Raw genomic sequence first — 15487 nt, 5'->3', positions numbered from 1 at the left:
AAAAAGAAAGAAAATACCATAGTTTGTGTCAGGAGTACTGTAACCCTCAAAATGACATCCTTGCTCTCCAGCACGTTAAAGGTCTTGTGCAGATTTTCCTAATGCAATATGCCACTTGATTCCTTGTGCACCACTGCCACGAGCATTGATTGTGAATCCAAGGAAGATGAAATCTCTGACCGCTTCCATCTTTTCTCTGTTTATTATGATGATGAGAGGATTTTGGCTTTCTTTACATTAAGTTTCAATTCATACTGAAGGCTATAGTGCTTGATCTTTATTACACAAGGTTTTATCATCTGCATAGAGTAAGTTTTTAATAAACCGTCATCCATTCTTAAAGCCATGTTCTTTTTCAAAAAGTCATACTTCTTGGATTATTTGCTCGGTATACAGATAGAGTAAGTATGGTGCAAGGAAACAACTCAGATTTTTCCTGATTTTACACCATACAATATTCTCTTGTTCTGTTCGAATGACTGCCTCTTGGAGTTTCTCATGAGCACACGAAATGTTTCTGAATTCCCATTCTTCTCAAACCATTATTCATGATTTCTCTTCTCCCTCACAGTTTTATTGGCACATAATCCACATATCATACAATTCAATCATATTGTGGTAGCTACATAATCTGGTGTCAATTTGGGACTTAAAAGGATTTAGAGTGAAGGGGTGGATTCTACTCTGTCAATCAAGATATAATCAATGAGGCCTCTGTGTAGGCATGGCCTTCCTCTGAGGATTCTGGGAAAATGCTGGGATTTCCTCCTTGGAGGTGGAAGACACTCTCTCTCTCTCTCTCTCTCTCTCTCTCTCTCTCTCTCTCTGCTCACTCCTGAGAGCCATCCCTGAGGAGAGGCTACAGGGACCTACCTGGATGCAACCCTGGGTGTTGGAGAAGCCACGTGCTTATAACACCACCAGATCCAAAGACTTTCTATCCACTGGCCTGTGATCATCCTGCATTCGGTGTCATTGCATGTGTTTCATGAGTCTGAAGAGGACTTTATAGATTTGTATCAGACATATGGGCTAAAATCAGACTTATGGGCTTGGACTGGACTAAGTTGGCATGCTTTCTTAATGTACAATTACCCTTTATATAAAACTCTCTCTTATACACATATGAGTTTCTATGGATTTGTTTCTCTAGTCTACTTGGGCTAACACACATATCAAGAATAATTATACAATCTTTATCAAGTCAATTTTAGAAAATTTTCTTTTCTTTTCCCCCCTCATGATTAAATCACCTTTAAAATAAGTTGTGTAATCACATTCAGTTCTAATGTTTCCACCCCCTCCCACCTTGCCTTCATTGTTTACTCCCAAATCCTCACACTCTCTTCATATCCCCCCAACCCAACTCCATCCCCCAAAAATCCTTGCATCAGTTTATATCTCTGTGCATCCACTCCTGTGTGTCACAAACTGGCAAATCCAACAGAAACAATAAAAAACAAAACCAAAATAAAGTGGTGAGGATAAAACAATAATAATATAATATAAAAATACAAAAAAATGAATAAAACAGAAAAAAACACCATCAATATTTAAAAATCCAGGGAATAAGTTTTTGTCATGGTATAAGCAAGAGATCCTTGCACCTAGCACAAATTCAGGTTGAGTCTAGAGGTTCAGTCAGAGTCAACTGACCAAGTACCAAGTTTGATCCAACAAAGTCAGCATAGTAGTTACATAATCTGGTGCCATCTTGAGATTATTAAGAGTGAAGGGGTGGGGTTTAGCCTGTCAATCAGGTCACAGTTTGATGACCTCATTTGGAGGCATGAAGGAGATAACTAGCTTGCTGGAGGTGGGACACACAGACACTCCCTGTGAGACATTCCTGTTGACAAGCCACATGGAGACACACTGATGGAGCCAGAGCCCTGAACTGGAGGAGTAACATGGAGACCCATGCCAGCCCTGAGATGCTTCCACCATCATTGGATCCACAAGACTTTGCACCCATTGGCCTGTGATTTTCCTGAATTTGGCATCATTGCATGGCTGTGTGAGTCCAAAGAAGAATTTATGGACTAGTATCAACATATGGGGTAATATTGGATTTATGGATTGGTTCTGGACTGGGCTGGCATATTTTCTTAATGTACAATTATTCTTTGATATAAAGTTCTCTCCTACACACATGAGTGTCTATGGGTTTGTTTCTCTAGTCAACCTGGACTAACAAATTTTTTTAAAGGGATTGTTCTATTTTATTAGATTAAAAATAAAGGGGAAGGAATTCCGAAGAACCACATGGTTGGGTAGAGGTCAGGGATGACAGAGAGAAGCAGGAGACATCGAGAAACCCAAGTCAGGCAGGGAGGAGGCTGCTAAGGATGCACCATCTCATTTGATGACGATTTTCTGATGCAGAGTTCGGGGCCTGGGGCCTGGGAGGGGCTCAGGAGGTGGAGGGCCAGGGTCCAGGGCTGAGGCAGTTGGTGGCAGTCCATGGGCAGTGATGTACTTCTTGTAGGCCTCACGAATGATCTTGAAGGCCCGGGCAGTAGCATAAGGTATGTCTGTAACCGGGTCTCGGTATAGGGCTGGGCGATGTGTCACTGGGCAGACTTCCCGAACAGGGACCTTTGGAGGCCGCCCTTGGGGGAACCATTCCTCAAACGTCGCATCATCACTGAAGGTGATGAAGGTGCATGAGCAGCGGGCAGGGGAGACGACAGGCCCAGTTCCAGCGTGGGGAGTCAGCGCTGAAGCTGTGGGAGCAGGTTCAAGTCCTTCCACATCCACATTCTCTTCCTTGGGGCCTGGCTCCCCAACAAGTGGCACTGTCACAGAGTGATAGGTGATAATGGGCCCAGGGCACTTCTGTTTCTTGTGAACCTGCTTCTTTTTGTCAGCCTCAAGTCGCTCATATGTCTCCAGTGAACAGTGGTTGAGTTCCTCTGTGAACTTGGCCTCCCTAAGCAGCTCCTCCTGGGTCAGTGGTCGCTCATAGTGGGGCCCCTTTCACCGTCACGACTGGCCCTGCCTCTCCTGTACCCGAAGGCATGTTTGTCGTGTGTGCTCCGCTGTAGACTGACGCATAGACTTCCGACTGACTGTGCCATCATCCTGAAGTTCAAGCGGCAGCAGTGCTTTCTCTTCTCGAGCCTTCTGAGAGCTGCCAGCTGGAGCGCTAACCTTTCGAGGCCTTAAACTCTTGAGAGGTTCCTTATAGGCCTTGGCGACTATTCGGCGCTTCCTTCTTGGCTCGTCTCCTTCTCCATCACTGGATGGTTCATTCCCTTCGTCGATGTCAAGGTCAGAGTCCACCTCATCTTCTGTGTCTGACTGGCCCCCTTGATACTCATCATCACCTGAGTCCTCTGTAAAACCCCCATAAGTCGTCTGGTAGAATTCATCTTCCTCCTCGGCCTCCAAGAGCCCCGAAAGGCAATTCCCGTCTTGTTCACATTGCTTTTAAACCGGTCCAGACCAAATTCCTGGATAGCTCGGGAGACACCAAACAAGCTGGAAGAGACCCAGGCTTCCCGGTGGATTTCTGTCCAGCCACTGTTGTCAGCATTCACGTGGTAAACACAGCGCTCCTCCACCCACCATGAGCCGGGCATGGTTGATGTTCCTTGTGAAGGTGGTCATGCTCTGATTCTGTGGGTTCACAACGGAGTCCCCCAGGATGTGCACCGAGTGAGCGACATTGGCAGGAAACAGTTGCTTGGCCCAGCAGGGCATCCCGTTGGTCTTGGTCAGTAGTTGCCTGGATAGGAGCTTCTGGTCAGAGATCACCTCCTGATGCACTATGTGTTCTGTCAGGACATGCTTGCTGTAGGGATTCGGGTACTGCTGCCAGAAGGCGGCGAACACTTGGTCCCAGGAACTCCAGAGCATGCTTTGGTCCAGGAAATACTTCATCGACCTGGCCAGAGAGGGCTCAGCACCCCTGCAGCATCAGGGGTGCGGAACCCGGGGGCATGCAGAGGCTGGACCAGGGCTGGGCACACGCCCGCCATCCTCGCAGATCAGCAACCGCCGCACCACGCCCAACTCGCCACCACCATAAGGTGTGGTCAAAGCTATTTCCTCTTTTGCTATGGGTTTGTTGAGGTTCCTGACCTCTGTCTGAGATAATCTAGGGAGGGACTGTTTTTCCAAGTATCTATCCATGTCCTCCCCATTTCTGAATTCATTAGAATACAGACCTACTTAGTACTTGGTGATTATCCTTTTAATCTCATTGGGGTCTATTATAATTACCCCTGTTTCATTCCCTCATCCTGGCTATTGATATTTGCTCCTTCCTATCCTTGGTCAGAATTGCCAGCGGTTCCCTTCTGGAACCAGCTTTTAGTTGCATTTATCTTTTGCATCGTTCTCTTGTCTTCCCACTGGTTTAACTCTTACCTGATTTATATTATTTATTTTCTCTTGCTATTTGGAGGGGTTGTTCTTCTGACTCTGTTCTAGTTGTTGGAGGTTTTGCAATAATGTATTTGTCATAAGTCTCTCTTCTTTTTCATATATTCATTTAATGATATCAAGTTACCTCTGACAACTGCCTTCACAGTATCCCATAAGTTTTGATACATTGTATTCTCATTTTCATTAGTTTCTAGAAACTTCCTAATATGCTTTCTAATCTGGGCCTGTACCCATTCATGTCTCAGGAGATTGTTGTTCATTTTCCAACGGATTGCCCTTGCTTTTCTGGACGTCCTTTTAAAAATCTCCATCTTTATGGTATGGTGATCTGAGAAAGACGTCTGAGTAATATCTATATGTTTGAATTCACTCCGGCTTGACTTGTGTCCCAGCACGTGGTTTATGCTTGAAAATGATCCATGTGGGCTTGAGAAGAATGTGATTTTTTTTGCGTTTGGATGGAAAGCTCTATAAATGTCTATCAGGCCCAGTTGCCTAATTACATTGTTTAGCTCTACAGCCTCTTTTCTGAGCTTCTTTCCCAGTGATCCGTCTTTCTCTGATAACAGAGTGTTAAAGTCACCTACTATGATTGTTGAATCTGTGATTTCTTTTTCATCTTTTTAATAGTTTGATGAAATTTGTTGCTCCATTGTTGGGTGTGTAAATATTCAATATGCTAGCTGGTTCTTGGGTTACTGAGCCTTTGAGCATTACATAGTATCCTTCCTTGTCTCTTTTTATGGTTTGAACCTTGAGGTCCATTTTGTCGGAAATTAAGATTGCCACCCCTGCTTTTTTTAAGTTGCCTTTTGCCTGGTATACTTTTTGCCAGCCTATTATTCTTTTTTTTTTTTTTTGCTAAACCTTGGTCCTTTCAGCTTGTCATTTATTTTTTTTTCTCTTTTCTTCTTTTACATTTTATTAGGGACTCATACAACTCTTACCACAATCCATACATATACATACATCAATTGTATAAAGCACATCCATACATTCCCTGCCCCACTCATTCTCAAGGCATTTGCTCTCCACTTAAGCCCCTTGCATCAGGTCCTCTTTTTTTTTCCCCTTCCCTCCCCATTCCCCCCTCCCTCATATGCCCTTGGTAATTTATACATCGTTATTTTGTCATATCTTGCCCTATCCGGAGTCTCCCTTCCCCCCTTCTCTGGCCAGCCTATTATTCTTAGTTTATTTTTGTCTGTGTGCTTATGATGTGTCTTTTGCAGGAAAGAGATTGATGGATTTGTTTTCTAAGCCAGTCCTCCAGTCTTTTTCTTTTAATGTATGAATTGAGTCCATTGGATTCCAGAGTTATTATCACAATTTGTAGATTCATAGTTGTCATACCCTGTCTTGTGTTTTCGGTGTTTTCCTATCTCCCTTCTTATCAGTGTACTGTGTTTGAGTGGAGAGTTTCTATCTTTCTACTTTTCCTTCTGAGACCCTGTTGTTCTGGTAATTATTGCTGGCACGCTAGCTTCGGGATGGAGATGGGCTATATGGTGGTCTCCTGTTTGTTCTTGGTGGAGGTTGATACTCTGGCCCAAGTGAGTCAGCCTGTATCTTCCATAGGGTTGGGTGTCTTGAATATTCTTTGAGTCTTTCCTTGTCCTGGAAGATTTTTATCTCACCATCTATCTTAATGGATAATTGGCAGGGTGAAGGATTCTGGGGGAGGCATCTTTTTCTTTCAGATTTTGGAAGATGTTGCTCCATTTCCTACTTCTCTTCATGGTATCTGCTGACAGGTCTGAAAATATTCTTTCCTGAGCTCCTTTGTATGTGACTGTCTTCTTTTCTCTTGCTGCTCTTAAAATTTTCTCTTTCTCCTCAAAGTTGGATATTTTTACTCTTATATGTCTTGACGAGTTCTTCTTGGGGTCTAGTTTAGTAGGTGTCCTTTCTGCTTCCTGTATGAGTGCCTTGTTCCCACTCATTAGGGTGGGGAAGTTTTCTTCCAGAAATTCCTTCACTATCTTGGCTGTCGACTTGTGTAGTGTGTTGTGCTCCACTAGACCAATTATTTTGAATATTATTCCTCTACATACTATCTTTCCTTGATCTCAGGTTATCTTCTGTTTCTTTACTTTTCCTTTCTGACTGTATTTCCCACTCATTGAGGTCTGTTTGAGTGTCTTTGAGATCACTGATACGGTTCTCTGCCTCCTCAAGCCTAATGATAAATTCTGTAACCTTGTGTGTGGCTTCTGCTACCTCCTCCAGTAGTACCTGTATTTTGCTTTGGTGTGTGGACTTCATTCCCTCTATTGTGGACTTCATCCCTTTATTGTGAACTTCATCTCCTCTCTCATTGCATCCTTATTCTGAGTTGCTTCCCTCAGCTCCTAAATTACTCTGATCAGACTTCTGAAGATTTCCTTCTGTGACAGATCCGTGTCTGATTATTCTATGAGAGTCGTTTACTCTGCTACTGTGTTTTGTCTCTCTGTTTGTTTGTTTGTTTGTTTGTTTTGTTGGGAGTGATGTGGTCTTTTTTTTCTTGATCCTTTCATAAGCCCCATGTTTCTGGGAAACCAGGGGGCCCTTAGGTCCTTCTCTGTGTTACACTTAAGGATGCTTTCAGGGGGCTGCCTGTGACCTACTATAGAGGTGGGTCAGACTGCCATGTAGGCAGACTTCCTCGATGGTTTAGTGTCAACAGGGGTGAGAAGTTTCAGTGACTGGAATGGGAGCTGGAGCCTAAATGAATGCCCTAGGCTGCTTTGACCTGATCTGTCAGGGCACACTTAGCAGCCTTTTTTCTTGTTTAATTAAATAAAATTTTAGAAGAAAAGAGAGAGAGAGAGAGAGAGAGAGAGAGAAGTAAAAGCAAAAAAGAGAAGAAAAGAGAAATAATAATGAAAAAGGAAAAAGAGAGAGAGAGAGAAACAGAAACAATTTCTCCCTCCTTTTCTCTCCAATTTCTAGAGATGCCTAATAGAAGGCAGGGGTTGGAGAGGTCTTGCTGTCATGAGAAGTGGTGCTGATCTAGGGATCCGGAGCCAGGCTATGTGAGGGGGGAAATGCTCTTCAGATCAAGCATGCACTCCCCTGGGTCCCTGCAGGCCTGTAGTGTTAAGCTGGTAGGCAGATGCTACACTGGTGGGAGACACACCGCAGCAGCAAGCCTCCTGAACTGGTCTGAAAGGGCAGCAAGAGGTGCTGTGGAAGACACCGTCTGGGATCCAATTCTTGGGACATCTCGGCTCAACAGGCAGAGTGACCCCAATGCGCATGTCACCACCACTGCCAGGATCAGCCTCCACGGATCTGGGTGAATGGAAGGAGGGACCTGAACCTGGGGGATGGATCGGTGCATGGAGTCCCATGGGTGGGCAGATCACTGAGGCCCTGGCTCAGGACAATGCGTGGGGTAGGGGTGGGGTGCTGTCCCAGGAGGATCTCTCACCAGAATCCTTCCACTTGGCTACCTGGACACTAAACCTGCCTTATTTAAAAGAGCCCTCAGTATGTACAGCTCACCCAGTTGCCACCTTGACTACTTCCTCTGGCCGATCTTAATGGCTGGGTTAAGGCACATGTGTGATGTAATATTGCTGGTGTCTAGTATGAATGCCCAGGTTGACCCTCACCTGCTTCTAAGTGGCTTTGGTCTGTGCATGCCTAGCTTTGGAGTGTCCCCATAAGGTGATCAGACGTCCGCTTTTGGCAGGACAGTCCCAATTGTAAAAAAAATTTTCCCACGTCCCGCGGCATTTTTTAAAAGTCCCAATTTTTGGAAAGAATGCACGACAAGCTAGGGTATAGGGTTTTCGGCTGCCATGTGGCTATTTCGCCAGGATATGAGTTTTATCGCTGGTGTCCCGCTTTACCAATGTTAAAATCTGGTCACCTTACATAGGTGTCTGTGTGCCTGATTTTTTTCAAACCCCTTTACTGTGGGAGGGCCATCTGATTTCCATTTAATGTAGCATTTGGTGGAGACAACCCCCTTTATACCCAATCCTTCTACCTGTCAGGGTCATGCAATGCCTTTCCTATTTTAACCAAGGTATATAACCTCCAAATGTGGAGTGCTGCCTGAGCGATTAAGCCCAATCCAGAACCACGCTAAACTGAGCAGAGGGGCTTAAATGGATTTATTAGAAGATCAGAAAGCCCACTCAGCGTTACTTGGACTGCATCTGAATATTTCCCCCATTACAAGATTTACAAAGTTCTTATACTCAGTTTTTTCTTTTACAAATATTCACTAAGGATAACATTCAGAAAAGACACAATCTGAGGTAATAAGGGAAAGCTGCCAGGAAAAATGACCCCTTCCCCACTCTGCATCTCAGGGAACTATACTGCCTACTGTTGGCATCTCCAACGGCTCAGGAAGCCAGAGCTTTCTCTGATCTCTGGAAAAACTGGCCTATCAGTAATCCTGGATAGGCTGATTTTGTTTCAGTGGCTTATGAGTCCTATCTCCCTCAGCATGTTTTCATGGTTCATTCATGCTGTGCCTCCCTTCTTTCGTTTTATGGCAGCTTAGCATTCAATTGCATATGAATCACAATATACTTATCTCTTCATCAGTAATAGACACTAAGTTCATGTGACTATGCTGTGTTATCAGAGATAAGCATGGACAACATGACTGCAAGGTCAAAACTGTTTTAAGGCAGTTATTACAGGATAAGGACCTGCAGGAGTGACCTACAAGTATCAAGGGAGACGTGTCATAGGCATTATGTCCTTCCAAACATACAAATTAAGTGACTTTTTGATAGAGCTGTTATATTAATCATTGCATATGATATTGATAGTTTATGCAGGCATGCAGTTTGTTTTTTTTAACAATTTATTGGGGCTCATACAATTCTTATCACAGTTCATACATATACATACATCAATTGTATAAAGCACATCTGTACAGTCTTTGCCCTAATCATTTTTTTCCTCCTCTTTTCTTTTTTTACATTTTATTAGGGACTCATACAACTCTTATCACCATCCATACATATACATACATCAATTGTATAAAGCACATCCATACATTCCGTCCCAATCATTCTCAAGGCATTTGCTCTCCACTTAAGCCCCTTGCATCAGGTCCTCTTTTTTTTTTCCCCTCCCTCCCCTTTCCCCCCTCCCTCATGTGCCCTTGGTAATTTATACATCGTTATTTTGTCATATCTTGCCCTATCCGGAGTCAGGCATGCAGTTTTATGAGCTCTCTCCTGGATCCTCCTTAAATGGGTGTGTGTGCAACATTGGGTCAAGATGGAGTTTGAAAATGCAAAATGGCATCCGTAGGAAGGACGTCTGGGATACATAGCACGACTAGGTGGGCATGCACCCCTCCGTTACTCTTAGTTTAAATCCTGGGAGCGTGCTGGAACTGCCGGGGTAGCTATTTTAGGTAACCTAGTTGTCTGTCACAAGGTCCTTGCTGTGCTTGCCTCTTAAACCATTGGAACACACTCTTTCAGTTGAAAGAGTTTGTGACCTGAAAAACAGGTGGTCAGAGTCGTTCCAGGTCAGTTCTACAATGTCCCATTGTCTGTCATGCTCTTGTGCGTGTTTGTTACACTCTCCTGAAGTCTTATTTTAGCAATTGGTGGTTTCTCCACATTTTGTTTCCTTCGATGGTTACCTTAATTTTACAGCCAAGATGCACCTGTGTCTTCTGTGTATTATCTCCCATAGCTGTCATAATAATTGTATGGATGTCTACTTGAATTCCTGCTTTCAATTATTTGGGGAATATACCTTGGTGTATGAATGTTGCCAGGGGCAACGGTCTGAATTGCCCGGCACAGTTTCAGCCAACGCCAGAGCCCAGACTGATCAAGAGCTCTAATAAACTCCAAATTTATTTTGCAAGCTGAGACAGAAGAAAAGTGGTGTTTGCTGCTTCCAAACTGCTTGGAAAATGACGCCAACTAGATGTCAAATGTAGGTTTTGCAAGGATCACAGGGAACAAGGATCTCTATGTGACACTTCTCAAGGGGCTTCCAGCCCACCATCTCTTGAATCACCATACTGTTAGGTTTCTGGGGTGGTTTTCCCGGTCCTTGCTTCTCAACACTGATATTATTCACATGGCAGAAGCACTTTTGTAAGTGTGAGTAACTTTTAGGAGGGAGAGGGGAGTTTCGGGTAAGAGAGGCTCAGATAACACACATGGGCAAGACTGCCTGGCAAGGCCATGGGAAAGTTCCCGCCTGCAAATGCCACTTGGAAGGAGCACCAAAAACAAATGGGAAATGGCCGGGAACTGGAGGTCAGAGGACCAAAAGAGGAAGTCCAGAGAGAGAGGGAAAGTGCACGCCCTGGGTGCCACGCACCCAGGAGATCCCACCCTCCACCTGAAAGAGAGAGAGCCTGCCCTCCTTCTGTGCCTTTTATTCCTACTGATTGACCTTAAAAGGAATGTTCCTGCAAGGGAGGAGGCTATTACACTTTGGATTTCCAAAAAACTAAATCTTTAATATGTTTTAGTATTTTGTTTAATGGCCTGCTAAATGTTTCACCCCTTCTAACAGAATTTCTGGATCATACCACAGGGTAAACTATGTCTAATATTCTGAGAAAATCCCAAAATATTTTCTACTGTTACCTTTGCAGTACCACTGGCAATGGATGAAAGTTCTAATTTTATTTGTCCTTTCCAACCTGTTATTTTTCATTAAAAAATCATCATTGTATTAGTGTGTGAGGGCCATGAACAATACAGGATGGGACCTTCCCACATAGGACTCACAGAGAGAACTTGAGTAAGGACCTAGGCCAGGAGAAAGCACCCCAAACTCCTGATGTTGGTGGAACCAACTAATATTACAAAAATAACCCTATCTATCAGATATTAGACATGCTTTTATCCTTGATTTGCCCGTACATATCCCTACATTTAAACACAGAGCATATAAACTGAAACCTAGCCCTTAGAGGCACAGACTTTACCTCGGTGACGCAATTTTAAGCTGCAGACCTGGAGGTCTTGTTATTATCTCTGTCTGTAAGTTCCCTAATAAATTTAAATGGTATCAACCAGGCTTATTCCACTTGTTGTCTTTTCTTTTTGAAAAATGTAACATAGCTAACTTGTGTCTGTTGCGCTGGAGAAAACGGAGACTTTCTGTTCACCTAAAGATTCACAGTCTCGGAAAACCAAAGGGGCTGTTCTAGTCTCTCTTACAGGGTCCTATGAATCACAACTGATCAAGTGACAGTGGGTTTGGTTGTAAGTTTTGTGCCCTTTTGAATCAATTATTCTGCTAATCTGGGGTAAAATTATGTCTCATTGTGATTTGCATTTTTCCAATATCCAATAACTTTTGGTATCTTTTCTAATGTGTACAGGCCATTTGTATATTTGTATTTCTTATTTTGGTAAAATATGTATTCATGTCCTTTCCCACTTTCATTGAGTTGTTTGTTCTTCTCTTTTGATAATTTTTTTTTAATTCTGAGTATGAAACCTTTCTCAGATACAGAGTTCTCCAAAAGGTTTTCACAACCTGTAGGGTTTCCCTTCACTTTGTGGATCAGTGAAATTTTGACTAGATGAAATCACATTTAACTATGTTCCTTTGATGTTGATACTGCTAATGTGATACCCCAAAATTGATTCCGAATGCAAAGTCTTGAAGCAATTACCCTTTGTATTAGCCAGGGCTCTCTAGAGAGACAAAACCAGATTGCTAATAATTATATATATATACATATATACATATGTATTTATAAAGATAGATAGATAACACAAGAAATGAACCATTAAATTATATACAGATAGATATATAATACAAGAAATGAACAGTTAAATTATCAAGCAGTAAAAATGGCCCAGTGCAACTCACTCCCGAGAGACAGTTGTGAGACACTGGCAGTCCTTTAAGTCTTGAGGGCTGCCAGGCAGTCCTCTGTAGAAAGAGCTAGGCTATCCCAGCACAGGCAGCAAACAGCAAGGCAGGTCACCAACTGTCAGCCAGGTCACCAACAGTCAGTCCCCAGCTTAAGAGACCTCAACTTACAGCGACACAGTTCACAGGCTGGGCATCCCACAGGTAGTGTAGCCTGTAAATTGAGGCACAGAACAAGCAAGGCAGCCTCACACTGGTCCGATGATCAAAGAGTGAGAGACACTCTCCACCCTCCAATTAATCCCACGTGTGTTTATCGGCCAGGCTGACACAATAAACTAACTATCTCACCCTTCAACATTCTTCTAAGAACTTTATGGTTGGTTCTACCTATTCGATTTATGTCCTGGGCCCCATTAAAGTTGATATTGGTATATAGTGTGATGTCTCTATCCAGCTTTTCTTTTCTGCACTGGGAAATCTAGTTACCACACCCATTTGTTACTCTATATGTTTCCTCACTCAGTCAATTTGGACCCCCTTTAATACATCAATTGACCATAAATGTGTAGGTTTCTATGCTCACAGTTTCATCCTGACCGTGAATTTGTCTATCATTATGTAAGTAACAGACGGTTCACATTCCTGAGGTCATGAAGTGTATCTCTTTCTCTTGTCTTTATCAATCTTGCTTTGACTATATGGAGTCCCTTGAACTTCCACAGGCATTCGAGGATTAACTTTTAGTTTCTTCCAAAAATTGTGTTAGACTTTGATGACTATTTCATTGAATCCACAGCTTTCTTTGAGTCATATTGAATTGACACCTTAACGTTGTGAACTCTTCAATTCATGAACATGTAATATCCTTCTAATTCTTTGTTGTTGTTGTTGTTAGGTAGCCTGAGTATATGCTGACTCATAGCAACCCTGTGAACACAGAAGGAAACACTGCTGAAGCCTGCGCCCTCCTCACAGTGGGCGATGTTTGAGACAATTGTAGTCATTGAGACAATTGTAGTCACTACAGAAGCCCAGCTGACATAGAGCTTGCCTCCGTGTGCCTAAGCCTTTACGTTCTAAGCATGCTATGAAGAGAAGGGTGTAGGCTGCCTAGTGGAGCTTAATCAAGGGCAAATGTAACAGCAAGGAATTACGAAACCCGAATGAAGGCTAAACATGATAGTGGGACAAGAGGAAAGTAAAAGGAACTAGAGGAAAGAATCAGGAGGCAAAGGACATTTATAGAAGTCTAAATTTAGACCTCTAAATATATTTAGAGGTCTAAATATGTAAATATATTTATAAATAACAATAGGTAAATAGATCTATGTATGTATTCATATCTATATGTCAAGTAGCAGATGGACATTGGGCCTCAACTCAAGTGGTCCCTCAACACAAGAACATGTTGTTCTAAAAATCAGACATTCTGTGATGCTCCCCTTCCCGACACGATCCCTGTAGACAAAATGGGTAAATAAGCAAATATGGCGGACAAAGCTGATAGCATCTGGAGTCTTAAAGACTTGAAGATAAACAAGGGACCATCTCGCTGAGAAGCAACAGAGCCCACATGGAAGAAGCACACCAGCCCATGTGATCATGAGGTGTCCAAGGAATTAGGTATCAGGCATCTAAGAACCAGAAAAAAATCATACCAAGGTGAATTGGTGGAGCAGGGAGGTGGATGGAGAACCAAAGCCCATCTGTAGACAATTAGACATCCCCTTATAGAAGGGCCACAAGGGAGAGACAAGCCAGTCAGGGTGCAGTATAGCACCAATGAAACATACAACTTTCCTCTAGTTCTTTAATACTTCCTCACCTCCACTATTATGACCTCAATTCTACCTTACATTTCAGGTTAGACCAGAACATGTGCACTGCTACAGATAAGAGCCCACAGCACAGGGAATCCAGGACAGATAAGCCTACTAAGGCAAGATATTAGATATTAGATGTCTACCCTTTTATTCCTCTGCCTATCCAACCATCAGATTCACTTAGACCAAAAAGACATTGACATTAATCCAGTGGAAAATGGACTATTGTTTGTGCCCATCTCAAATATAGTCATATATATGTACTTCATTCCACATGTCTGAAACTCATTTTTACTGGGGTTGTCAAGGATTTAGTATTGCTTAGATCCACAATCAATGCTCAGAGAAGCAGCTGTCAAGAGATCAAACACTTGTTTCAAGACCAGTGTTTCATTCTGTTGTGCTTCTGGTCCATATGGGTTGGAACCAACTCGATGGCACCTAATAGCAGCAACAGCAAAAACAGGCAATTAGTCCCTTAGGCTAGAGAGTCTTCTTCTGGTTTTCTTTATTATTCAAACAGCAACACTTTCACGCAGGGGGAAAAAATCTGCCTGGCTCGCTCTGAAAATGTAGGAATGAAAATGTTAGCTTACTTTTAAAATTTTTTATTTGTCTGAAGTCACCATATTCCCATAGTCTAGCACTGCAATATTTCTAAGATTCATTGCTAAACTAGAAAAGGGTCCTTTCTCTCTTTGGGCAGATTCTAAGTGAATCAGTCTGGAAATGACTTAAAGCCTGGATTACATGTCTCTGGAGCTCACCTTGCCTGAGAACTGAGTGTAGTGTAGTCTCTGCGGCAAAGGCTGCATGAGTATAAATTTTCTCTATAGTTTACTTTCAGTTGTGACTTTCTACAGAAGATGAAAGAGAGGCTAGCCATGCCAGGTTCAAAGGCTACAGCCCTTGGAGGATGAATCCAGTGCCCCTGTGTATGGTCAGCCTCACTATTGTATCCGAGAGGTTTTGCCAAAGCCCATACTAGCAATATTGAACAGGAATGGTGTTTGTCCATGCTTTTTATTGTTTCAGCATCTCTTAGTGCAACGCTCACTAAATGTGGTTCCCTATAAATACAGGACTACATTGTGACTATCAGCATAGATTACTTCATTACACACTACACTTTTTATGTATCTTAAAAGCATGGTACATTTTTTTAAAGCATGGTACAAATGCCCAAAAAAGTATTGTACAGCACAATTCTGCAAAATACACAAACAATATATGTCAGAATTGAAATGTGTCACCCAAAAATATATAGAACCTTTGCCAGGCCAGGCTTCTCAGTGGTTTAACAGGATTGTGTGGCATTTATGTAAAGCTGTAATAACTCCCAATATGTAATCTGATGTGATTAGTTCTGATGGATGTATGGGGATTAGAATGAGATTCAACACCCTTAATCAGGTCACTTCCCTATCTAAAGCAAGAGGAGTTTCACTGGG

General features: G+C 42.8%; 2 pseudogenes; both read right to left on the bottom strand.

Moving 5' to 3' along the window:
- Positions 1–2358: 2358 nt before the first annotated feature.
- On the bottom strand, positions 2359–3408 carry LOC142429070 (vacuolar protein sorting-associated protein 72 homolog pseudogene; annotated as a pseudogene).
- A 5-nt stretch (positions 3409–3413) lies between these two features.
- LOC142428641 (PRELI domain-containing protein 1, mitochondrial pseudogene) lies at positions 3414–3885 on the bottom strand (annotated as a pseudogene).
- Positions 3886–15487: the final 11602 nt, after the last annotated feature.

Source organism: Tenrec ecaudatus, chromosome 16, assembly GCF_050624435.1.
Source record: "Tenrec ecaudatus isolate mTenEca1 chromosome 16, mTenEca1.hap1, whole genome shotgun sequence".
NCBI classification, from domain to species: domain Eukaryota; kingdom Metazoa; phylum Chordata; class Mammalia; order Afrosoricida; family Tenrecidae; genus Tenrec; species Tenrec ecaudatus.
The sequence above is the reverse complement of the archived record's forward strand: the minus strand, read 5'-3'. Positions and strand labels throughout refer to the sequence as shown.